The sequence below is a fragment of the Schistocerca cancellata genome, chromosome 7, assembly GCF_023864275.1.
Source record: "Schistocerca cancellata isolate TAMUIC-IGC-003103 chromosome 7, iqSchCanc2.1, whole genome shotgun sequence".
Taxonomy (NCBI): Eukaryota; Metazoa; Arthropoda; class Insecta; order Orthoptera; family Acrididae; genus Schistocerca; species Schistocerca cancellata.
The window spans coordinates 578,567,326-578,568,949 of NC_064632.1; positions in this window are offsets into that span (position 1 = coordinate 578,567,326).

Sequence of the window (1,624 nt, forward strand, 5' to 3'; positions counted from 1 at the left end):
TTTTTCTGCTGATACATCGCTAGAGGTTTATCGTTTGTAGGATAGTCTCCTCCGTTAACAAATTTATATAACCAACTCTGCACTAGCGATGGAATGCGTGTAACGGGTTACCAATTTAACACTAATACTAACAGAGCGTGTGAGAACTGTGTCTATGAAGAAGCTTATGTTTACACAACATGCACATTATGGGCTCAGGGTCCCTCCACTTCTGACGTGAAAAAGTCTCTACTAAGGCTCCGTTTCTCATACCAACAACTGGGAGATTTACAACTAATAAACAAAGAATAATTGAGCAAGGTAACGTTATAATTAAAACATTCACCTTGTAATTCGTTGTGATGGACTCAAATCCTGAGCTGGGTTTTCTTAAACCACTTTAGGCAAATCCCGTGATGGTTCACTCAACGAGACCACGCCGAGTCGCTGCTCACACTTCTCTGATTCAGTTTCTGGTCCGTCTCTAATGCTGTTGAAGTCTATGCTTCCCAAAAACCATCCACACAGTCCGAATTACAAGCGGTAGGAAACCCTCTAACATTTCCTTGCACTCTGATCAGTGTCACTAACATCATTAAATAATTCCGGAGCTTGTAAGGGAATTTCACCCATTCCTAATATATTTTCTTTGCCTATTTCTTTAACTTCACCTCTTTGGGACTAGTTCTAGGCCTGTAATACTTATTCGGTAGTGTGCATTAGCTGAATGAAATTCATGTAATGAAAATTGGAAAGACAAACTCATGTGATACCCGTTTCAGTTACTAAAACGTTCGAAATTTATGAGGGTGGCTTATAGTTCTTTGCTCTATCAGTTAATTTGTCACTGACACCTACTGTTATAAATATTAAGGCAGTGAATTAATACATCTTTTCAAATATATAAAACTTCGGCGGTGCTGGTGATTTACACTGTTGATTTATTTGTGTGTTCAATTTTAAACGTCCTGGGAAAGTCTGTGGCAATGAAGGTAAGATCAAGAAATAATGTTACACATTATATTGGCACAGTATAGTAAATACAGTTAATTATCTTAGACTGAATATGTCATTCTGAGGGGAATTTATCAATTGTGTGATCAATAGTAATGATACTTTTTATGATGTTTTTTCCTTAATTCGTATGTGTATATTATGCATATATGTATATACGTATGTATGTATGTACATGTATATATGTATGTGTATATTACAAAGATTATAAACTATTACTGAAGCAAAAATAATCTAGTTTTCGTCATGTCCTTCGCTTTTCCTGTTAAACTTTCCTACCATATGAAGTGTAAAATATTTTATTTTAAATGATCTGATTAATACAAAACCATGATATCAGAACTTGGCATATTCGCACAACCCTATTGAAGCCACAACTGAGTGAAACTAAGTAACAACCAATAATGGTAAACGAACTCACTCAATGATTCTCACGCATTACACTCCCGCATAAGCCGACGCAAATGGTACTAAGATTAGATCTCTTTTTCCCATTTCAGTCATCTGATATCGGAATGATACCGCTGCAGTAATTTATTACTGACGAAGATTCAGAACCCCTTAGCCATAGCAATTTCAATCGTCTGAACAGTATTGAAATTCCTTATTGAACAGCTGTTATGACACCGAA